Source organism: Suricata suricatta, chromosome 7 (assembly GCF_006229205.1).
Source record: "Suricata suricatta isolate VVHF042 chromosome 7, meerkat_22Aug2017_6uvM2_HiC, whole genome shotgun sequence".
In the NCBI taxonomy this organism is placed as follows: Eukaryota; Metazoa; Chordata; class Mammalia; order Carnivora; family Herpestidae; genus Suricata; species Suricata suricatta.
In genome coordinates this window covers 47,729,412-47,753,904 of record NC_043706.1, presented here as the reverse complement: position 1 = coordinate 47,753,904, position 24,493 = coordinate 47,729,412, and the positions used below count along the sequence as shown (strand labels likewise).

The following is a 24,493-nucleotide window of genomic DNA, read 5'->3' as shown; positions in this document are numbered from 1 at the left end:
ATGTATCTTGACATCCAGACCCATTGAGCCCAATAATAGGGTCTTGCTGACAACTCTGAAGTTTTTTTTTTCCTTCATCTGAAAACATTAAAAATCTCCCATTTTATCCATAGGTCAGTATTACTCAGGATTTCTTGTGGATTACATAATACTCCCTTAGAAGAAATATTCCAAAGTTTTGTCCATTAAGATTACATATGAGCTCTGGAGGAGTTAATGGCCTGCATGCTATTCAAAAGAGCAAAAAGTGACAAAAAAAAAAAAACCCCAAACTTCTCCTGAAAGTGAACATTATGTTCTTTCCTCAAAGCGATTTACACTTATTCTATCATGCATTTGCACAATATGCCTGGTCTTAAAGTAGAGTTTGTTATGCTCAGATTGCGGTATTCCCAGAAACCAAGACCACCAGGGAGTCCGAGTCACGTATGCATAAGCTAAGGGCATTTATTCAGGCTTAAGCTCCGTCTCTCAGACCTCACCAATGGAGTGGATCTGTGCTGAGAGCCCCGATCATCAGTTGGGCAGGGTTTCCATTACAGTAGGGGCGAGGGATGGGGTGAAGGCTGGAGTGAGGGGCAGGGATTACAAGATGATTGGGCAGCACATCTGCAGGGGTTGGCGCCGCGCAGGGTGACTGGCTAATTTAAAACTAAGCGGGCTCACTAAAACAGCAGGAACATCAGGCCTCTTATGATTGGCTCAGCTAGGGGTGGTATGCCTGGACAATGGGTGGGTTGTTTTCCTTCCCATGGCTGCCGAGTCATACCTGGGTAAACAGAAACTTAGGCCTTCTAGTTTCTGAGGCTTATTTGAAGCCTGTCATGGAGTTAGTTTGGCTCTTCAAGTTCAGGAACCATGAATATATTGAGCAAATACTTACTGGATACATGATTTATTATGTGCCAGGCATTTTGCCTTATGTTGAGGATAAACTGGTGAGCAAAAGTTCTAATACCTACCTGGAACTTACTGGCTAGTGTGAGAGACAGAAATGTAATCACACATACAATTATAAACTGACAAAATTAACAACTGTGCTAGAGGATACATTGAGAGAATTATGAAACCATGTGCTCTGAGGGTCTGGACTGGATCAGAAGTGAATCCAACCAGGAACATCCATATTGTAAGGCTAAAAACAATGATTTGTATATTAACTATTACTAATAATAAATTTATCTAGAACTTCTCAAATTGTTTCCTATGAAATTGGCTCTTTTAGAAGTATCACATGGGAGGAAGATAGCAAAGTCAAATAAGTTTGAAAAATTTTGGACTAAACTAGAAAAATAACTTCTTCGAATCTGGTATTTTTTAAAGCATTTGTACAGTAATATGGTTTGTGTAATTTCCAGAGGGGGATGCAGTGTGCGTTGTTTCTCAACAATGTTTCACCATGTAATTTTATTCACAGAGCAGTTTATGATGCCAGCGTTTTAGGGAAATGTGGAGTACAAAGTAATCTCACACTTAATCTAATCCTTGCAAGCACTCCTTGGGGCTAGGTATTCAGTTGTATTAGGTAAGATTAGGTCTTCTTTGAATAACAAAGATCTGAGAAATAGAAGTTTAGGTCTCCTTAGTAAAAGAAGTCTGTTCTCCAGGGTCAGGGACTTGGACTCCATTTATCTTCTAGCTTCATGATATGTTGTTTCCATTCCCAAAATTACTCTGTGGTCCAGTGTGGTTGCTGGAGCTCCAGCCATTGCAACAACATTCTAGATAGCAAGAAGTAAAAAGGATTCTTCCAATAAGTTGGACATCAAAGCTCTTCTTACATCTTATTTCCAAAACGTAGTCAAATGACCAAAACTAATTGGGAAGGGGCCTGGGAAATGTAATCTTTTGACTAGGTGACAATATATGCAGCTCAAAATGGGAGTTCTTGTTATTAAGAAAGGAGAGGGAAAACACTAGGAGGCAGCTAGTGACCTCTGCCACAGTTATCTCATTTTACAGCTGAGAAAAATGGGCCCCCAAAGGGAAGCCCAAGAAAGCTCAGAGACAGCACAGATTCATATCCAAGTTTCCAGATTCCTTGAGTCTCTCTAGTTCATTACACTATCCCTATTTGGGAGGGATCAGAAGAGAGCCTTTGAAAGAGCATGATATAAACAGATCTAAGCAGATAACACCACTGTCCAGTTTACTTAAAAAATGTTTTTAAAATGTTTTACTTATTTTTGAGAGAGATAGCATGAGCAGGGGAGGGTCAGAGAGAGAGGGAGACACAGAATCTGAAGCAGGCTCCAGGCTCTGAGCTAGCTGTCAGCACAGAGCCTGACACGGGGCTTGAACCCACGAACCATGAGATCATGACCTGAGCCGAAGCTGGACGCTCAACCGACTGAGCCACCCAGGTGCCCCAAGTTTACTTTAAGGTTAAGGTAGGAATATATGTTAGAGGTATATCCCCATTTTTGGAAATGAGTAGCACCTAATGAACAAAACTGGTATGTGGGGTATGACCACTTTTTGCTATGGATGTGTCATCAACACGAGCATTCTGTCTGCCAGGATGCTGTGCACTCCAGGGCCTGCTCTGTGTCAAACTGCTTCTCCTCGCTTTTCTTCATTTGTAACATCAGTGATGCTCTGCCAGCCCTGGATCCTGTCTGAAGCCATCTGTTTGCCGCTCTTTAGTTACATGATAACATCACCTGATGGCAATTTAGTGTCTGGATAAAAAACATGGCTCTTACCTTGATTGAGCTGCGTTTTTGTCTGGTTTAGCAACAGTGGGCTAAGCCTCCTGACTGCATTTCTCAGGCAGTGGTAGAGTGCGGGGAGATGGGGGTCTATCAAGCCCGCATGAAGGGTTGCACAAAGGTGGTGAAGTTACCGCCCTGTGTCAGGACTGCTGAGCTGCTCAGCAGTGCAAATAGCAGGCATCACCCTGCTGTCTTGCGGCACAGTGTTGGTACCAATGGGAGCTTCTTATCTTTGTGCTCCCAGGGTCCAGGACAGCCCAGAACAGGGTAGATGCTCTTCACGTCTTTGTTAAATGAGTGAGTGGGGTGAGTGAGTGAGTGAGTGAGCGAGTGAGTGAATAAATGGATGAATGAATGGTGAATTGGACAGACCGCTGGTTCGATCCCAGTTCCTCTCTCTCCTCCAACATACTGATGGCACAATTGCTGGATCTGAGCTGGATCAGCAGATACAATCATTTGTTCGCATAGTGAGACAGAAAGCTTCGGTGGCTGCCCTTGGGGAAATGGCTCAGGTTCTGAATCAAACTGTGGACACTGACAAGCCAGACCCCTCCCTCTCCCTTTCAGCCTATCGCAGGGGAGGGGCTAGGGTATGGAAATACTTTCTTCTTGAGAGATCCAGGAACTGAGTGTCTAGAACAGTTTCCTCTCACAGGTGCAGGTATTAATAACCCGATCTTCACCACGGTGGCAGTTTTTCTTACACTCTATGGAAAAAGGAAGTGGGCAGGATTCTATGAGTAGGATTCCAGATTAGCAATGCTACCTCTGTCAAGGAAATCAGACACGTTCCTCTGATGCAGTGTGGGTCCCAGGGTGCTGACTCCTAGATCCTCCCGAGGGACAACTGGAAAATTAGCCCCTAGAAATAGGAGTCTGTTTCTGAGCTTCTAGAGTTCTGGCAATATGAGAGCAGAGGCTATCCTGGGAGACCCACGACTCCCTGTCACTCCTAAGGTGAAATATCCTGCCTCTACCCCTCTGGCTTCACCCACATTGCCTTCCTTGTGCTGTAACGGGGATCAGGAGCGTGCTTCATAGTCTGTGCTACCCTCACGCCTCGTAATGACCCCAGGGAGCTGAGAGAGGGGTGTCAGGTTATGATCTATTGCCTCAATGTCTTCCGAGCTGTGCAGTGATTAGCTGGACTGGAGCATTCAGTCAGTTTGCTTTTATGAATGGCATACTGACATCTGTCTACACGCATATATATGAGTGTAGAGGAGGCGGGTCTCGGCGTTTGTTAGTTGTCTAACGCATTGGCTTCCAAAATGGGGCATGGCAGATAATACACCGAACAGCAGATAGAAAGTACTAAAGCCTTTATTTTAGTTTATTTTTCAACCTATCCTTTGAAAGTATTACCTTTGTATATATTATGTAGATAATAATAACAGTATTGTGATACAAGTGTATAATTTATCAATTTATTTTTAAATTTATAAGTAAATAAGTATTGAGAATATATGATTAAAGTTCTGATCTAGAGAAGAAATGTTTGGCATTTACTTGAATTTTAATACCATAGTAGTGTTTAATAACTAGAGTAAGAATTCCCTTTGAAAGTATTCGCTAGTAAAATATGTGTTATGGATGATACACGTTATTCTAGATGTATATGATTTTACAGAAGCTTTTATTTTATTAATTTTTTAAAGTTAATTCATTTATTTTGAGAGAGAGAGAGCATGAGCAGGGTAGGGACAGAGAGAAATGGAGAGAAAGAGAATCCCAAGCAGGCTCTGCACTGTCAGCACAGAGCTGGATACTGGGCTTGAATCCTCGCCCTGTGAGATCGTGACTTGAGCCAAACTTGGATGCTCAACCGAGTGAGCCACCCAAGGGCTCCTTACAGAGCTTTCCAAATTAAATAATACAAATATAAAATTAGAAATTTGATCTCAAACTATTTTGTTTCTTTTTAATATTAAATTTTTTTTGTTTTTTTTTTATTTATTTTTGAGACAGAGACAGCATGAGTAGGGGAGGGTCAGAGAGAAAGGGAGACACAGAATCCAAAGCAGGCTCCAGGCTCTGAGCTAGCTGTTAGCACAGAGCCCGATGCAGGGCTCGAACCCACAAACCGTGAGATCATGACCTGAGCCAAAGCTGGATGCTGAACCGACTGAGTCACTCAGGTGCCCCAAAACTATTTTATTTTGAACGTGAGTTAACCTTTATGGAAATCTGGAAAACCAAACTGGTCAAAAGCAGCAAGTTTTAATTTCCTAAGGCCTTGGCGTTTTGTTTTGATATTGTATATTACTTCAGGAGCTTTGCAATACTTTCAAGGTAAATCTCAGGCTCACTTACTTGGTCTGTGGAGCCTTCTATGATCCGACCTTATCACCCACCACTTCCCTGTGTGCCTTGTGGCGCAACCACGCCCAATTCCTTACTGCTCCTGGATCGAATCCACTACTGCTTTTTTCCTGTACACCTGGCTCTCCTCCCCATTCTCCCCACCTCTCCCCCTGGTTCTGGTCAGTCCCCTTCCCCACCCTAAGGCTCTCTTCCAGTCCCTCCTTTAATGCTCGACTTAGTGTCACCTCTTTCAGAAAGTATTCCTAAATCCCATTTGATTTAATTCTCCTTCCTTGTGTTCCTACAACATCTTGGGTATATGTCTTTTTTTTTTTTTTAAGTTTATTTATTTTGAGAGAGATGGAGACAGTGTCTGTGCATGTGGGGGAGGGATAGGGAGAGAGACTCCCAAGCACGCTTCTTGCTGCCAGCACAGAGCCAGATGTGGGGTTGAACTCAGAAACCTCAAGATTATGACCTGAGCTGAAATCAAAAGTTGATCGCTTTACTGACTGAGCCACCCAGGTGCTCCACCTTGTGTGTATTTCTACCATGTTCCTGTATTCTGAAATTATTACTTACTTTTAGGTCACTTCGAGGACAGAGGCCACACCCTTTTTGTAATTTAGGATTTAGCATGTAGCAGATACCAGTGAATTTGAGAGTGATTAACCAAAAGAGTGAGAGTCAGAGACACCCAGTCAGTCCCTGCTAAAGTATTTCTAGGGACCTGGGAAGCTGAAGGGAGAGATGCCACTGTCACGGCGAGAATTCTGTCACACAAGGGGTGGCTGGAGGATAGTGGGTCCCTGAGAAGCTTAGCAGCTGACTGGGAGCTACCAATGACATTGGTGGACCCCCGCGGTCTGCCATCAAACCCAGCCTGGGAGCTATTCAACACCAGCATTTATTTAGAACCCTTGAGCCAGGATCTTGCTCTTTGTGAGATGAGCTTCCCACAGGTAAGAAGATCCTCTGTGCTAGAGAGAGCGGACTCATTCTTCCTCTTAATGGAGTTCTCTGAACTCTGGTATTCCCAGTGGGTGCCTCCCATTTCCCTTCTCCCCCGGTGAGCTGGTGGCCTTTCATTCAAGCTATTCCTCCACACAGCTTGCAGCCGCCTCCTTCCTTCCCGCACCTTCCACCTGAACGGTTGATGGGCCTCCTGCCGTTCAGCACCTGAGGAACGGAGGGGCCTGGTGTGGCTTGCCAATCCGGAGCTTGGAGCACTCTGGGGGATTTACTGCCTTCCCAGCCTGCGGGCCTCCCGTGGTTCAACATGTAGGCGGCTGACACACCTCCTGTGGTTTTAGCTAGCGAGCAGCTTGAGGATCTTCTGTTTGCTGTGAAATCGTTTCAGAGGTAACCTTTTCTCATTTGCATAGTGTGCACGCACCTGTTTTTGTTTGTTTTCTTTTCTGGTGCGAGTATAAAAGAAAGAGTGTAAATGAAAAAACGCACCAGTGCCCGCTTAGAGCCATGACATTGGCTACTGTAAAGGGACCCGAGTTTTGCTATTTGTCCAAAAGTTAAGGTCTAAATCACAGCACCTGTGAGGATATTGCTTGTAACTGAGGGGATCGGAGAGGTGTGGTAAGTCTTTTATGCTCCCAGTGTCTGTCCCTGGCGTGTATTTGAGGACTTTTCTATAGGTCTGCATGAATTACAGTGGCTTCTAACATTGCTTACTTAAATTATCTTGCTCATTTGGAAGTACCGCTTGAGGGGAGGTGGAGGAAGTAGTTCAGGTAGAAAGGGAAGGAAATAGTTAAAGGATTTTAAACCCCTGAGAAGGGCTTTTCCATTTTTTTCTGGGAAGGCAGCAGTTTGCATGGAAATCACAGCTTTTATACATTAAGTATGGTTATGAGTCTCCTCCTCCAAACTGTGAGAAATGGGGATTTTCTTCCCTCTGAGGGGAAAGAACTAGGACCGAAGGTGCACATATTTTCATACCCAGGTTTTTCAGGTGACAAAAAGAAGGGAGAGATGGGTTGGTATTCAGAGAATAGATGTCACTGATAGCTCTGTCATGCTGGGCTGAGTTCAAGCCTCACTCCGGGAGGTAAACTTCCACCACGGTTTTTACAAACTCTACTACCTTAGTATCCTCTCTTTCCCCATCTATTTCCACCACCTCCCGTCACAAGCTGACCCAAATCGCATCGCGTTAGTAGGGCCCTGCCAGAATTTCAGTGCCAAGGGCTGAACATGCCTTTCAAGATCTCAGCTTATTTGAATAACAGTAGTCAGAGAAGCTGGGTTAAAACCAGAAGGCTATAAACAATTATCAGGAAGAAATGATGTAGAAAATAGCTGAGGTATTCCAATTTAATTTTCTGAGCCAAAATAAGGCATAAATCATGCAAATATAAGGTTATAGAAAGTTATGACACATTTCAGATATTCAGATTCAGGATACTCAGATGGAATCTGACATATAGTAAAGTGCTCTGTTCATTAATATTTTGGAGAGCTATACATCATATAAGTAAGTACGCATTAGAAAGAATAATATAACCCCAACTGAGAATAGCAAGTACCCAAGAGAGGCCAACAAGGGGTTAAAGAGTACTTTGATATTTTGCTTTGCATATCTTTATATTATTTTAGACAAGAAAGATTTTTTATGTATTATTTAAACATTTTAAGAAAGAATAAAGTTACAGAAGCCTAAGCTAATTGTAAGGATTTCCAATAGTATATGAAATTGGGTGTTTAAAGCCAGGAAGAAGAGCATTAATCCTTTATTTGGGTACAAAACGACATGAAGGAAAGTTTGGATAGGGCAGCAGGAATAAGACAGGTCTAGATTTAAATCCTGACACAGACCAATCCTGGCATGTAACCTAGCGAATGTTACTCTAAGCCAGAGCTTTCAAAAGTGTGGTTCATGGACACCTGGGTGGCTCAGTCAGTTAAGTGTCTGGCTTTAGCTCAAGTCATGATCTCATGGCTCATGGGTTTGAGCCCCGCGTCGGGCTCTGTGCTGACAGCTAGCTCAGAGCCTGGAGCCTGCTTCAGATTCTGTGTCTCCCTCTCTCTCTGACCCTCCCCTGCTCACACTGTCTCTCTCTGTCTCTCAAAAAAAAAAGTGTGGTTCATGGACACCTAGCTTTATTACTAATTGCGGAGCTCATTCAAAATGCAGATCAGTAGTATTTTGAAACCATCTCCATTGATTCTTATGCATGCTCAGGTTTAAGAACATCTGCTCTCAGTCTTGGCTTCCCTGTGTGTAAAGTGTGATGCCTATGTCACAGCATGTTTATGAAGCTTCGGTGATGTAAATATTAATGCAATGCCTGGCATGTTAAGAAAAACTGGATTCATATTATTCTCTTACTATTTTAATGAGCATATTATTACTAGTAATACCACTATTAGTACCATACTGTACTTACTGCTACTATTCTCAAATGCCAATGTCACAGCATCTTTATGAAGCTTTTGTGATATAAAATAAATATTAACTCAATGCCTGGCACATTAATGGACACATTATTACTGGTAATAGTACTATTAATGCCTTTCTGTAATGACTGCTACTCTTACTAAATTCTGCTACAAATCTTTCTTGTCCATCATAAGCATTTAAGACGAGTTCACTTTGTAGCCCTCATAACCACTTTATGAGGCACTATTACTATCCTTCCTTCTTGGCCAAGAAACTGAGACTTAAAGGCCACAAAGCTCATTGGCCGAGGGACAGAATTTGGATCCAGAGGTCTGACTTTGGAGCTGTTACATGGCATGCTAAGGATTCCTTCATTTCAGCATGAAACTGTCCTAAGTATTCATATGTGACTTTTTAAAAAGTTAATGATATATCTTAGAGATACTATCATAACAGTCAAAAGAAGCTATCACATCCTTTTATATGACTGCATAATATTCCAGAGTAGGGATGTGACATGATTCATTGAATCATGTGTTTACCTTACTGATAAACACTTAAGATTTTTTTTCCATCAGTTTTTTGCTTTTACAAAAACTACAGCAGCAGAAAAAAAAATATATATATATACTTATCCCTTATTTCCTTATTGTATAAGTGGAAGAATTTCTTTGGGTTAGTTGATTCCCATAGTGGAATCCATAACCTACCTATATCTGAAATCACTAGGATGCTTCTTAAAAAATGCAGAACATACCTTAAAGAAATACATAATCAAAATATTATAAATTCTTTTAGAGCCCAGAATAAAAAAGATAAAAATCCTCCCAATTCATTCTCAAGACTATATAATTAATTCTAAAATTAGACAAACATAGCACAGTGAAAGAAAATTAGAGTCCAATCTAATGGATATTGAGGTGGAAACTTAGCAAATCAATTGTGCCTATGCTTTAGGATACTCATAAATTATTAAATAGGGCTTAATATTAGGAATGCAAGGATAGTTATACTTCAGGAAAAAATCTATTAACATAATTTATTGAGGCAAAATTAGAACTTTTTCTCTTCCTTCCCTAAGAAAGCACATTGATTCTTTTTTATAATAATGAGGTACAATTTTCACTACACAGTAGGAACTTAACTCTCCCTCTCTCTTCCTTGTCAAATACAATGCCAGTCTCCATACAATTCTTTGTTTCCCTACCTAAGTATGGTTTTCTTAAATACTCAGACTGTCCAAGGCTCTAGAGCTAACAGCATTTGGGGCGGGGGTGGTTATGATGAGTGTTTTATCTATTGTAGGGAGCTAAGTATGAGTGAGCAGAGAAAACTATTCTAGGGTAGTGAGGCAGAGGGAAGGATGTGATAAGAAGGGCTGAAGGAGGAACAGACAAAGCAAAAACAGAAATTAGGAGTATCTAGTTACAAATGCCTGAGAGTATTTGGAACACAGAGGGAAAAATTTCTCCATGTTATTTCATATAAGATTTAAAGCAAATAAATATAAAATCTAAGCATCTATTTCCAGCAAGATTTTTGAGGGTACTCCATATTCTTTTATGAAATAGAAGGAATATCCCTTAACTTGACATAAAATACTTATAAGAAATCCACAGGAAGCATCATAAATAACCATGCAAGATTAACTGCATCCATTTAGAATCAGGAACAAAACATGAATGCCTACCATCATTCCTATTACTGGAAGTGCACAACAATGCAATAGAATAAGAAAAAATATAATGAAGGGAATAACAGTTAGAAAGAAGGAGGAAAATAATTATTGGTAAAACTGCATCTTTTTTTTTTCTAGAATAATACAAAAGTTTCAAGGGAGATGCTATTAAACAGGAGAGGTGGGCAAAAGGACTGGAAATAACAGCAACACACACTCAACAGTAGCATTTCTAATTTTAAATGGTGACAGGCAAAAAATTCTACTTTTGACTGAAAAAATACCTAGGTATAAACTTAACAAAGCATTCACATATCATTTAAAAAAACCCCTCAAGACTTTGGGGAGTAAGCTGAATGAAATACCAGTATGAAAAATAAACAGTATTGCAAAGATTCCCTTCTACATGAGTCTATCAATTCAAGTAGTCCCAGTTAGAATTGCAGCTAGTGTTTAAAAAACTAGAATGTAAGAAGGTGATTATAACAGTTTTAAGATGAAGCAAATAGACAATAGGCAAGAATTTTTTAAGAGTGAAGTTGATTTGTGGAGGCTTATTCTAGATAAAGCTCAGCAATCAGAGCGATATGGGATTGACTTAAGAATACCACATAAGAACCAAAGATTAAAGTGAATGAAATAAAATAGAGTCTAGAAACAGATCCATGGATAGATGAGAATTTACTTGGTGGTTTAGAATGGCTTTTCAGAACCATGGGGAAAGACTGCATTTCCGCAATCAGTATTGGAAAAGTTATCTACTTATATGTGAAAAAAATTCTTTTCTCTTAAGCCATATAATGCCAGCTAAGCTAGAAAGCCCTATATTAAATATAAAGGAATTGAAGGGAAATATTAAAGTTTATTTTTTATGTTCTTGTTTGTATTCTGTGGAAGGCCTTCCTGAACAAAATAGAAAATCTTGAAGCAGTAAAAGATGGAGAAATTTGGTTGCGTAAGAATTTTAAAATTCCCTATGATGAACTACTGAAAAGATTAATTTTCAGGTGATTTATTCTGTATAAAAGTACATGTTAGTTTTTAGTAGAGTATCTTTTCCTTTTTTCTTTTCTTTTTTTTTTTTTTTGATTTTGGTTATTTGATGTACAATTTGTTTTTGAATGCAGGTAGTAAATAAACTTTGATATTCCAAAAGTAATTTCCTATGATCAAAGAAATTATAAGCAAAGCTAAAACTTAAGCTATGAGAACAAACTACTTGCAATACACAGTATATGACAATATATATTATTATCTACAATATATGGAGAAACCCTATATTTTTTTCTGAATAAAGAAAAATACTCATGACAGTCACAGAGAAATGAACAAAACGGCCAAAAAACATGAAAAAATTCTGAACTTCCCTACTAATCAGGAAAATGTTAATTTAAAAAAGTTAGATATTCTTTTTTGGCCCCTAGGTTAGCACAAATTCCTAAGATTATAAAAGTTAGCACATACTGAGTATTTGCTATTTAATATGTATGTGCTTTACACATTGACATTCTTATCTTCATAATAACCTTATTAGATATGTATGATTATTATCCATACTTTATAGATGAGGATTTAGTTAAAATTGTTATGTCATTAACATTATACATTAACAGTTATGCAGACATCTGTAAATTTTGCTTGATTCTCTGCATACCAGTTTTTTTTTAAACCCACATTTTCCTCTTTTTTGGATTTACTTGATATTTATTGACATATATCTTCTCGTAATTCATTCATAGAGCAACTAAAGAACTTTGATGATTCTTTTGTTTTCTGACACACAGGACTGTGTGCTTTTATTTTTTGTAGGAAATTTGTTTTAATCTTTGGAAAACTTTAAGGATTTTCTATTACTCACTGGACTCTTATTATCAGGATACATGGTAAATTATGTCCTTACTGGTTCTCTCTCTGATATTTTGCTTGTTTTTCCTTTTGAAATGCCTAAGTAGATAGATATTAGGACTTTAGGGTACATTGGTATGTTTTATAAACTTGCCTCTAATATTTTCTTTTTACTCTCTTTGTTTTTGGGAGAATCTTTGAGCTTGATTTTACATTTCAAACTTCTAACACTGTCCATTTTACTGCTTACTTATTCTACCAACTAAAAATTTGATGATATAACATTGTTAACAATAATTTGCTAATTTTTTATTGTTGATAATTTCAAAAACACCATACATCTAATTGTTTTTGCTTTAATGGATATAGTTTCTAAAATATCTCTGGAAATATTTTTAAATGAGATCCTTTTATTTGCTGTATATTGTGTGGGTATTCTTGGGAGTATTACATTAATTATTGATTACTTAGTATCTCTTTTTTATAGTTCTCTGTTTATGTTTACAGTTCCTTGTTTGCCTACCCATGAGTCATTGTTTTATAAAGTTGTCTCCAGGGACTATGAGTGAGTAAAAATGCAATACAGAGAACTTTCTGGAGATCAGTGTAATCTATGCAAGGTACTAAAGTTTGGTTTTGCCTAAATATTAATTTAGCAAGCAAAACCTGAAATCTGAACCAATTAGAACATTGGACCAAATTCCAATCCAAATGGCAGAGTCAAAATTTTCCTGGAATCACAGATACTAAGTAGTAGGAAGCATTTCAGAATTATCGAAATGTAAAAATGACAAAGATGGAGATAAATGGTTTTACCAAAATGTAAACTAAGGGACACAGAAATAGAAAGTAAAAAAAAATCAAGTAAGAAGAGACTGGAAAGCTAACTTTCTCAAGGCATTGCTAGCAGAGGACAAAAATTATAGGTCTGGCAAAGCCAATAAGAGAAGAAAAGACTCAATCATTCAATCTCTTACTCTCTCACCAGTACAATTTTGCCTATATCATATTAAAAATTAACGTTTATTTGTAATTTTAGTTACAATTTCAAAAATCTTTAAAAATAAGTGTTCATATTGTTCAAAATAAAAAAAAACACAGAAAAATACTCATTCGAAATTCTCCCTTCATCTCTGTCTTCCATCTAGCTTCATTTCCTAAAAACAACAATATTACTAAGTCCTTGGTTATCCTTCCAGAGATACTTTGTTCTGCATATACAAAAAAATTTATATTACACTTGTACAGCATTATCTTTCTTTAACCATTTTCTTTACATAATGATAGCGTATTATAAACTGTGTTGCACCTGGCTTTAAAATATATAACTTGACAAGTGTTCCATATTAATACATTAAGTACCTCTTCATTTTTAAGAACTTTATTGAAGCATAATTCACATTCCATATAATTCATCTATTTAAAGTGTACAATTCAATGGGTTTTAGTATATAGAGCTGTGCAATCATCACTGTAATCAGTTTTAGAACGTTTTCATTACCCAGAAAAAACCTCATACCCCTTAGCAATCACTCACTAATTCCTCTATCCACCCCCCCACCCCACCCCCACCCACAGCCCTAAGCAACCACTAATTTACTTTCTGTCTCTATAGATTTACCTATTCTGGAATTTCATGTAAATGAAATTATACAGTGGCTTTTTACACTGTGTATAATGTTTTCAAGGTTTATCCACATTGTAGTATGGAACTAGTCTCTCTTTGAGAATAGACAGATGGCAAAAAAGATCCCCTAGTTCAAATACATGTTTGGTTTGATATATGGATATATACACATATATGTTAGTAATCTCATGTGTTTCTATAGCGTTCATCTTTACGTATTAATTCTCATCAGTTACTTTATTTATTTATTTATTTATTTATTTATTTATTTATTTATTCTTAAAAGCAAAGGGCATTTATTATTATGGCTTAGGCTCGCTGGGCCTAAGTTTGGGCTCACAGACTTTACCAGCACAGTGGATCCGTGCTGAGAGCCTCAAACAAGGGCTGAGTAGGGTTTTTATGGGGTTTGGGAAGGGGGAGTTATAAGAAATTGTGACATCCAATTATTATTGTATAACAGCATTGGCAGTAACTCTAACCACACACATTGTCCAGGGTGTTTGTTACTTTTGGCAGGACCCAATTACAAGATTTAGAGTACCTTTGAAATTAACCAATTACAGAGCGAGTTCAGGGTCTTGTTTTGTGACTATCGGGTTAACTTTAACATTAGGTGACAGGGTCCTATCTAAAGTTCCCATCTGCAGGTCTCACCCTTAGGAATGTGGAGAGGGGTAGCTGGCCTTTCCTGATGGATATCACAAGGTGGTCTCTCCTGCCTTGGGAAGTGTGTAACCGCCTAATAGTTCCAGAGAGACTGAACCTTAGACCTTCTGGTTTATTTATTTATTTTTTTTGTTATAACACAACTTATATATTTTAAATGGACAAAAAATTAGTATCGTTTACAGTATCTTAAGATAAACTGCCTTTGAATGGGTGCTTCCTTTCCTGTACTTTGAGGTCTACAAGACATATCTAGAAAATTTACTACTGTGGAAAATGAAGACTTTAAATCGAATGCGGGGGAGGGGGTCTGTGGTTTTTCTTTTTGATTAATTGCTGTAACACTGTCCTTCGGGCGGCTGGGAGAGTTTCATGTTTTCTTTAGATATCATGAGGCGCTGGAGCTCCTGTAGGACGACCTTGATGCTGTAGGAGTTCTGCCATTTGGCCAATATGGGCGTGGCCATCAGGTCCACAACTCCATTAGAACTATTAACTCCTTTCATATTAATTTTTGTTACAAATCTACAAAGGGGGGTGCTTCAGGGTATTTAGGTCCACATTCTATTTTAAGGCTATATATTCGGTTTTCATAAATTGTTCTTAGAGGCCCAATTATCATCCCTGTCCATCTCGTAAGTGTCATGTCTTCGTCATCTTCTAGACCCCAGCTCACTGTGCCATCGCCTACTCCTTTCTGGCCTTCCAGTTCTTCCAACAGTAGAAAATGCGAGGGACTTTTACTCCTAAGACTGTGGTGGCTGCCATCTTGTGTCCTAGACCTTCTCGTTTAGAGGAAGACCTCTGTCATGGAGTCTGTTAGGTTCAGACTTTGTCCTTACATTCCCCCCTCTGTCTTGTAACTGACCCAATCCTGGGTCAGTCGAGTTACCATTGTCTCAGTTTACTCATCAGTTACTTTAAAAAGAATCCCTTCAGATGTTGTTAAGCTAATACAATTTCTTAGGGAAATCCTAAGCCCAGTGCCCCCATATATAGGCTTATTTCATACCACGTTTTGTGATAGAGGTCATCTGTGACTGGTGGGTGGAGTCTGATGTTTATATTATCTGATTTACAGGCAAGCTGAAGTTGTGTTCTAGCTTCACAATTTTCCCAGGGTATTTAATTTTATGCTTTGTACCAACCCTCAGGTTCCTCTTGAAAGGAGGTGAGTGTATATAGATTGCACATGCTCCTATCTTCTCTCCTTTCTCTATTAGAGAAAGTGCTTTACCTTTTCTCAAAGGTCAGCATCAGCTGGTGTTCTCTATGTCCTGTCTTGAAAAGCCAATTCAGTTGTCTCTCTTCTCTCCCTATCTGCAGGATTTCCCTCCTTCAGGATACTTTCTTGCAGTATACATGCATCTTTTTATATATCTACATGATTAAAATAATTCCCTTCAGCCCTCATTAAATTCCAGATACTGAGTATTCTCTCCTCATGCTGTCTTTGCTTTCTTGATGATTCCTGAGAACATAAATTTGATAGTCATCAACCTATAGACAGCATTCGAAGCCAGTAAGCCTTTTTGTTTTTTTCATGCCTCAGATCCTTCTGTCCAACTTTCAACTTGAGATTTCTACTGAGATGACTTAGAGGTATCTCATACAAGAACAACCCAGAGCGAATCCTCTTTGTATATCCTCTTCTACCCCCCTGGCCTCCATTCCCAGCTGCCAACTTGCTCCCCCTCCAGCTTTTCCTATTTCAGTACTTGTCATCTTTTCCATTATCCATTGCTCTGAGTTATTTTTTTAATGTTTATTTTTGAGAGAGAGAGAGACAGAGACAGAGAGCAGGAATGGGAGAGGGGCAGAGAGAGAGGAAGACACAGAATCCCAAACAGGCCCCAGGCTCTGAGCTGTCAGCACAGAGCCCAATGCTGGACTCGAACTCATGCCACAAGATCATGACCTGAACTGAAGTGGGATGCCCAACCGACTGAGCCCCACAGGCACCCCTGCTCTGATTTATTCTTGACACTTAAACCAATCTTGTATATTCCGTTCCATGCTATTTTTCAAATATGTCTGCTTTTCTGTCTCTCACCACCCTAATCATTGCATTATCACCTCTTGGGTGGACCACTATAATCCCTTATCCCCTCCTGCTACTCTTGCCCTCATCTACTCTTTTTAAATTATAAATTGTATATGTAATCTCTCTGCTTACTAGCTTTTCCTGGCTTATTGTTATTCCTAAGATAAAGTCTCTAGGTTTTTACAGAGCCTCCAAAGTCCTGCTTGATCTCCTTCCTCACCTACCTTTCCAGCCCCTCCCTTCATGTTCTCCTCCAGATTCTACAGCCACTGGGGTTGCTTTTTAGTCTTTAGAACATAGGAGGCTCTCTCCACTCTCTCACTTTTCATGTCTACTATTTTCTCTAGAGTGTGTTATTCCCATAACATCATGCATTTTCCTTCTTACCACTTAGCACAGTTTGTGCCATGTATTTGTGTGGTTATGGCTAAATGTCAATTTTCTCTAAAATATTTTGAGGTACAGGGGTGTCTGGGAAGCTCTGTCAGTTAAGCAGCTGACTACTGATTTTGGCTCAGGTCATGATCTCACAGTAGTGGGATCAAGCCACATGTTGGGCTCTCTGCTGAGCTGTAGTCTCTTTGAGAGTCTCTCTCTCACTCTCTCTCTGCCCCTCCCCAACTTGCACGCACTCTCTCCCTCTCTCAAAATAAACAAATTTTAAATAAATATTTTAAGTTTCATGAGAGCAAGGATTGTGCCTCTTTGGCTCACCAAACAGCAGAGAGAAAGATATAGAGTGGATGTTCAATAACATATTTTGGATATACAAAACAGGTAATAGCTAATAACTTTATGCTTGTTATATTCCAAAGCACTCTTATACGTGGTACTTCACCTAATCCTTACTATCACCTACATAAAGTATGATTGATCTTATTTTGCACTTAAGGAACAGAAAATCAGAGACTCTAAGCTACTTTTTTCAAGGAATGGCTTATTTGGGATTCCAACTTTGATCTGTTTGAATTCTAATTGGTGAGCTTTCCATTGTACCAGATTGCTTTTTGGGCAAATAGTCATATTTGTCCTATACTAATTATTAGGTATTAATGAATGTAGCCTAGAGAAAATGGGGGCACAGTTGAGAAGATTCTGAAACTATAGAATCACTTTGACCCTGGCTGTGTGTGCAGTGTAGGTAGATGGGGCCATGAGTGGGATTCTGGTTATTGGGGAGCTATGAGCCGGTGAGGGCAGTGAGTTCACAGGGATGGACAGGAGCTAAGAGGAAGAGAGAAACATATACAGTCTTCCTTACTTTGAAACATTTCCTGGTTCTTGCCATGATTATTTTGGCAGGTCTCAGAAGCAGATCTAGGTCTTCCTACCACCAAAAACTCACCTGATTAATCTTATGAAAATATTCACTCTGACAGAGAGACAGGTCCCAAAGGTGTGGTGACGAGAGAATTAAGAAGCAGGGTGCTATGAATCTCCAGGAGGTGAAGTATTGGTCTCCTGGTTCAAGCCTCTTTTATTTGCTATTTGATAACAGCAAGCACATAAAACTCAGCATTTGGCATCTTGACAGGTCAGGCACCCACAGTGTATTCCATACTAGGTCATGAGTACCTTGGTGCCAGAGGAAACATTCTTATCCCTGGCTTGGTGTCTGTATGATGTCCTTCTGGAGAGAACGAGCAGTCCCGGCAGCTTTCCGACCTGGGAATGGAACTGCTTTCAGTTCCCTGCCGCTCCGTCTGTCCCTTTCCATCAGGACATTCTTATTATGCCTCCGGCTTCCTGTTCTCCAGCACACTCCTCTCTGTGGAGTGAGACCCTTCTTTTATTTATATTTGTTTCTTAGGCACATGTCAGTATCTGACAGGGGAACTTGATAATATTTGTTAAGTGAAATGAATGGGCAAATGAATACAGTTAACAGTCAGTAATAATGCTTTTTTAAAAATATATCATTCTTCTCTTGGGGACTTCTAGATACCCTAGATTAAAAATGGGATTAACTCTAAAGATGGGGATTTCAGTATCTTTGCTAGGAAGCATGGATATATTTTAGAGCATTGGGACTTTTGGCAGAGATTGTAAAAATCTGGATATTGTTGAAATACTTAGAATTTTGAATAAAAGTTTAGGAAACCTCATGGTCTCTGGAACAGTATTTGAATTTAAGGGGAAGTTAATTTATTTTGGAAAGCCAACCAATAACTCTTTGCATTACATAAATACAGTTTATTGGAATTTATTTTAAAAAATTCTTAAAGGCTTTGGGAATTTCCAAAAACTGTAGCCATGGAAAATATCAAAATATTGAGAACAGTGAAAGTCTAGAATATAAGTACTTTATCAATTTAGGAAATAAAATATAGACTACTTTGTCCAAAAATGATAAATTTTGACACAACATATTAAATATATATAATAGAGGTTATTTACTCAATATTTATTAATCAGGTACTATATTTTAAGCTCTCTCTTAATCATTATATGTTTATGAAATAAGATATAATTTTTTAAAACACATAGATACAAACATCTTTTTTTAAGAAATTTAATAATGTTTTAGGATTTTTTTTTCATAGAAGAAACAACTGAAAGCTTGAGAAAAAAATTAAAAAATTAAAATCTCACTCTTTCTGGACAAACTGCCTTCTCTCAGGTCAAGCAGAGACATAAAGGGTGAATTTATTTTCAAATAAGAAAACATTGAAAAGAACTTGGGCCTGGGCCTGAAGAGCTTCTTTCAGGAATGAGTCATTTATTTTATAGATGTATTTTTTTCTTGAGGGTTAATGTTTAGAAATATATTTGTTAACAAGAAGTCTGTCTCATTATTTTTCTTGAGGAGACCTTTAAGTAAGGTCTTCTGGGGATTACAAAGTCTAGGTTTTCTTTTTGATTCTCAAGATCTCTAAGCAATCAGAGCACCATGGACCTTGTTTCCAATGGCAACAACAAGGACCATGGGAATTCAGATACCTCCCAGAAGTGGGAACTGCTGGATCAGAGGGTAGTTCTATTTTTTAATTCTTTGAAGAACCTCCTTTTTGTTTTCCATAGTGGGTGCACCATGCCATTTTTTTTTTATATAAACGTCCTACTCACAGGTATGAGATGATATCTCTGGTGGTTCTGAATGCATTTCCCTGATGATTAGTGATGTTGAGCACCCTTTTATATAAATTGTTGTTTATTTGTATGTCTTCTTTAAGTACATGTTTATTCATTTCCTTTAACCATTTAAAATTTTATATAAATTCCAGTTAGTAACATACAGTGTCATATTTGTCCCAAGTGTACAATTGAGTGGCTCGACAATCCCGTACAGCAGCCGGTGCTCATGACAAGTGCACTACATCATCCCCATCACCTATTTCACTCATCCACCTCCCCCCTCCCTTCAGCTTCTTGGTTTTCCTTTCTTTTTTTCCCCCAATGATCGTTTGTCTTATTTCTTAAACTCCACATATGAGGTGCCACTCATTCAGCCATATTTAAAAAAATTTTTTTCTCAATGTTTGTTTTATTTTTGAGAGAGAGACAGAGCGCAAGCAGGGGAGGGGCAGAGAGAGAGGGAGACACAGAAACCAAAGCAGGCTCCAGGCTCTGAGCTGTCAGCACACAGCCTGATGTCAAGCTCACACCCACGAACCGCGAGACCGTGACCTGAACTGAAGTTGGAGGCTTAACCCAGTGAGCCACCCAGGTGCTCCTCAGCCACCTTTTTAATTCAGTGGTTGCTAGGGACTAGGAGGTGGAGGATATGGGGAGGTAGTAGAAAAAGAATATGAAGCTCAGTTATGCAAAATGAATAGATCCTAGAGATCTATTCTTAAAGTGCCCATAGGAAGCACTACTGTTATATACTTAAAAGTTTGCTGAGAGACTAGATCTTAGGCTAAGTGTTCTTATCACAAAGTAATAATAGTAACTATACTAATATAATAAATAAGGGTGAGAGGAACCTTTTGAAAAACATGGATAGACTTATAATGATGCTTACATGGATGTATATTTATCTCAAAACTCACTAGCTTGTATACATTTAATATGTACAGCTTTCTGTATGTTGATTATATATCAATATTTTTTTAAATATTAAATTTTTTTTAAAAAGGCAACACCACTTCCATCACTTTGAATTCTTTGAGGTCTAATGGAGAGAACAGTAGCACAACACCATCTCAAGATTTAAAAAAGTAAGACAAAGCCTGGAATGAGAGAAGGCACAGATTCCTTTCTATTTTTATGAAAACAGCAGCACCTTCTGGTCCTTTCCTTTCAGAATTTGGGATTCAGAGGATTGATCTGATACAGTTGGTAATTTTGCTTAAAGACCTCCCTATTAAATAGATTCAAATATTTTTGAAGAACAGATGGTATAGACTAGAGGAAGAGATAAACATTGTATGTTAAACACTTTATTGATCAATTAAAATATCATAATTTAAAATGTTGATTCTACTATGAGAGTCATGCATGTCTGCGTGTGATTGAGAAAGACACGGAGAGAGTGGGGAGTGGGATGGGTATTTATTTTCCAAAGTTAAAGCTGCCCTTCCTCCAAGCTCCCTCCTTCTGCCCTAAACACAAGCAGGCAGATGGTTTTTCTTCAAGGTGTTAGGGAAGCTGGCTTTCAGTCTTGAATCATGTGCCTCTGGGCACTTTCAAAACTGCCTCTTCTGCCTATTTTTAAGACCAGTTTTAAAAAAAATGATAGGCAAGAGTAGAATAAAGAAACCACCTGTGTGGATTTGAAGAAAAAAGGCAGGCGATAAAGTGAGCAGCTCTTTGAAGAGAATTTAGTTATAGAAAGAATGCAACCTTCCCTTCTAGCTCTACTTTTTCTGCTTTTTCTACAAGGGAATGAATTCTTGATAAACAAATACCATCATCTCTGTAAATTAGTCTCCTTGACAATAATTTTCAATTATGGTAATCTTTCATCTCCATGAACTACTTATGTATGAGAATTTCCATTGTTTTAGGAGTACTTTTTTGGATGTACAAGTCATTCTCACAAATTGTGTAGAAAGAATATTTGATAAATCATTAGATTCACCAAAAGTTAAGCAAACAAAGGAAAGAAAAAACAATCACTGTTTTAAATGGCATTAAAATGTAATTTTTCCACTGGTTCATATATTATGAGAGAGATTGTGGCTAAGGCTGAATGTAGAAACAATTATGTTTATTTGTTAATTATGGGAGGTACAGGAACATAACAAGCCCACAAATAGTCCTTGTATGTCCTGCTCTGCCCTTGCATGCCATCACTCTCCCTCAGAAGTCTGAGCTGTGTCCCAAGTTGGTTGGAGGCTGTGTTTCTGACAATAGCATGGTTGTAATGGAAACTGTCTTCAGCACCTAAGTTATGGGGCCCGATACAGTGAGTACCATACAGACAGTGGGTCTGCCTGCCCTAAATTATGCCTGTTAGTGTGACCCCATCATCATTCCCAGGATCTGTGCCCTTCGCCCTTGATCTCATTTCTACAGGATTTAGACAAGTGTCAGACCTTGGAATGCTACACAATAGTGACCTTGATTCTTTGACTTTGCTGCAAAAGATAGAAAAAAAATGAGTTTAAATCTAGTGTTGAAATGATATGGAATGCTTTGTAACCAGATTAGTCCTGACACACACACACACACACACACAAAAAAAATCCCTACCCTTTGTCAGAGAGGGCTTTTTGATCTCATTCAGGGTTTCTGGTCATAAGGGGAGCTAGTGCATTTACAGAAGACTAAAGCCTCTTTAGTGTTGTTGCTTTTGATATATGGGGAAGTTCAGGTGATTCTTCCTTAGTGTTACATTTCCGGATACTATTTCTAAAATTTTGTCCTTATAATTGTCAAAATACAACTCTTTAAGGGGGAAGAAAAACACTGCTTGGCAAAAGATGCCAAAATAAAGATGGTGGGATGTTTAGTGCTTGATAGATGAACAAGTGGAAAGGGGGGGTAATTCGGAACCAAGAGGCACCACCCCAAGGCTGGTCCTAAGCTCCTCTGGGGGGGAAAAGCAGTCTTTAATTACATCTGGTACTCGTTAATTCTTTTTGGAGTCTTTTTCCAGATCCATTCCCCTATCAGCCTCCCATCGAGCAACAGAAATTCCAGATGGTTCCCTCCATATGCCCATGTTCATTCTCTCAAGGAGGATAGATTGGTCACTGACAGAGTAGGATGGAAAAACCTTGGCCAAAGCAAGGCAAGATGAAAAGCATCGGGCCATAGTTAATTTAGAGGTGGTCTATCATTCATATTTTTAAGTGGTTTGTGTAAATGTTTCCAAGTGATTTTTTTTTCTGAAATGTTTGAATAATTTCATGGATATGAAGCTACTTAGAGAAAGAAAGTTGCATATTGATCCTAACTTTCCACACCTGGAACAGATAGAAATCCACTACAAGCTGTCATTAAAGCTGGGGTTGATCAATTTGGACCCTGGAGACTAGATTGGAATGAATCCTTTTGCCTTTGTTTCTTATAATGATAGCCATAGTCTCTGTTATTGTGATATGAAAATCCTTGATACAAATATTTATATTGGGCATATGTTTCATCTTCACAGGATTTTCTTACTAAGCACATTGATAGACTTTCCATTTTGAAGTAGTTGGGAGTAAAGATGAGATCAAACTCCATTTAATAAAAAATATACAGTTGATCTTGAACAACGTGGGAGTTTCGGTACTGATTCCCCACCCTGTGCAGTCACAAATCTGTGTATAACTTTTAAGTCCCCTAAAATGTAACTACTAATAGCCTACTGTTGACCAGAAGTTTTACCAATAACATAGTCAATTAACACATATTTGCATGTTACTTATAACGTCTACTGTAGTCGTATAATAATAAGGTAGAGAAAAGAAAATGTTATTAATAAAATCATAGGAAGATAAAGGACATTTAAAGTACCATACTGTATTTATCAAATACAGTGGACCCATGCAGTTCAAACCCGTATTGATTAAGGGTCAAACGTATTATCATTTCATGTATATCACATTGTACATATTTGTTTATCTGTCCTCATCTGATGATGGAAACATGTCTTAATCATCTGTGAATTCCTACCACTTAACAAGATTTGACACCCTATGGGAAAGGAAAAGAGAAGAAAAGGTGACTAGACAGGTTCAGGAAATTTCGAAGTGAAATACGAGCAATGTTTCTACTCTTGTCTTCATTCTATCCCTTGAATACCTGTTAGATTTTACATGCAGAGTGTGAGTATATTCTTTGGTGTTATTTTTTAGTATCTGTTGTTCAAGGTCCTGAGCAAATGAAAATCAGAATTACAGCTGTGTCCTCTGTTCTCATGGAGCTTACAATTAAGCTATCTGTGATTCGTGTGCCATTTGTTTGTGTATTTGGAGTAGATAGGGCAATCAAAAGGGAAAATTTCTTCTAAGAGAAGTTTGTGAAAAAGACCAAAAGGGAAGTTTTAAACTCTGTGAAATTGCCCTATTTTAACTGATAAGTTTGTTCAAAAGAAGCCTAATATCATACTTAGTGTGAGTACTCTGTGGATGAAAGAAAACCTTTATTGAAGCAAATCAGACTTAGTAGCCAAATGTTGATAGTTTGGGCCATAGGTTGTAAGAGATAAGGGCCTTTGATATAGAATTTTTATTTTTTAAAGGTGCCTGCTTGAAATACTTTCCATCTTCCTTTTGAAATCATATTAAACTCATGAACTCCCAAAATGTGGGTTAAACCTAGAATATTCCCTAGATATTTTGCTCTTTTGTTTGAATGTTTTTAAACTACCAGAGATGAGATGAAATTGGAATATATATTTTCATCTTAGCCTGATTGTTCATTTTGTGTCAGTAACCAATGTACTCTTGAATTTAAGGTGTGTAGGGAACTAAACTCGGCAGATATGAGCAACCTTTATTTAGCAACTGTATCCTTTTTTTTTTTTTTTTTTTTGAGAGAGAGAGAGTGCAGACAGGGGAGGAGTAGAGGGAGAGGGAGAGAGAATCTCAGGCAGGCTCCATGCTTAGCACTGGTCCCAACGTGGGGCTTGATCTCATGACCATGAAATTGTGACCTGAGCCTAAATCAAAAGTCGGATGCTTAACCAACTGAGCCACTCAACAGCTTTATCTTTGATGTCACAGTAAGCACTAGGGCTTTTAAAAAATGGATAGTTACAAGGGGAAAGAAAGACAAAATTACACTGAGGACCAGCCCAGTGATTGTTACCTCCTGCACACACTAATCATGGATGTAA

The 24,493-nt window shown here is 38.4% G+C and overlaps 1 protein-coding gene and 1 pseudogene across 1 annotated transcript in view; one reads left to right on the top strand and one right to left on the bottom strand.

Annotated features, from left to right (window-relative positions):
* Nucleotides 1-24,493, top strand: part of PKHD1 (PKHD1 ciliary IPT domain containing fibrocystin/polyductin) — a 466,767-nt gene that overhangs the window by 274,453 nt on the left and 167,821 nt on the right. The gene's annotated exons all lie outside the window — the stretch shown is intronic.
* Nucleotides 14,567-15,005, bottom strand: LOC115296957 (annotated as a pseudogene).